This window comes from Alligator sinensis, unplaced genomic scaffold (assembly GCF_000455745.1).
Source record: "Alligator sinensis unplaced genomic scaffold, ASM45574v1 scaffold1089_1, whole genome shotgun sequence".
Taxonomy (NCBI): Eukaryota; Metazoa; Chordata; order Crocodylia; family Alligatoridae; genus Alligator; species Alligator sinensis.
This window is the reverse complement of record NW_005842030.1, coordinates 1,634,756-1,635,905: the sequence shown is the minus strand read 5'-3', so window position 1 is coordinate 1,635,905 and position 1,150 is coordinate 1,634,756.

Genomic DNA, 1,150 nt, shown 5'->3' with positions numbered 1-1,150 from the left:
TTAGTCAATCAAATTTAAATAGGCCTCCCATAGTGGGACCGGGGAATGTACGGCCTGAGATGCCTATTAAACTTAGAGCTGTGTGTGTGTGTCTGGGCGGGGGGTGGGGGGGTTCTTTGTAAATCCAAATTAGAACTGATAAGATAAATGCTGAGCTGGGTGTGTGTGAACATGGGTTGATTAGTATTTGGAGCACAGATTCCCCATCATGCAGTGCTCCCCTGCTTCTCTGATGCTAGAATTCACTGCAGTCTCTGCTTCAGTCTTTCTGATCTCCATCTCTCATGTAAATGAATGGTCATCTGGTTCCATCTCAGATGCACATGAGACCTAGGGCAGTTGTTTCACTCTTGTCACCCTTATCTGGAAGGTTTTAGGTGTCTCTCTCACTGCATCTTAATCAGATTTGTTTGGGGGGCGGGGATTCTTTGTGAGTCAGACAGCCTGTGCCATGGTTCCCCAGGAACACACAGCTGAGAGGTAACAGACCCTGTGATAAAAGTGCCCATGCTCTTGGTTCTAGCACCTTGCTGCCACTGTTGTAGCAGTAATCATAAGTTTCATAGATTTCATAGACATTAGGGCTGGAAGGAACTTCAGGAGATCATCAAGTCCAGCCCCCTGCCCCAAGGGCAGGAAGTCAGCTGGGGTCAAAGGATCCCAGCAAGATAAACGTCCAAACGCTTATTAAAGGAGTCCAGAGTAGGTGCTTGCACCACCTCTGGAGGGAGCCTATTCCAGGCCTTGGGGACTTGGACAGTAAAGAAGCTTTTCCTTATGTCCAGCCAAATCAATGATCATTTAATCATTCTCCTGCTAAGGTAGGTTTGTCCCCTATATGTGATATGGATATTCCTCAGCATTTCTGAAGTAGGAAGTAGGAAGAGAATTTTATTTCAAGCTGGATTTTGATAGCCACCCTCCTCACCACAAACACAAATTTCCAATGACAGAAAACATTTTACTTTCTCTTCCAGTTGTCTCCAGTGGGCTTTTATGTATGCTACCTTCAGAGTGCAAATTACAGGGGAGCTCTTGGGGGGCTCAGCCCCCCCACAAGAGATGAGAGCCCACCCCCGTAAGATTTAAAAATCATAACGGGGGGGGAGGGGTGTCTCTGATCAGATTGCTCCTTCCAGTGAACCGATTT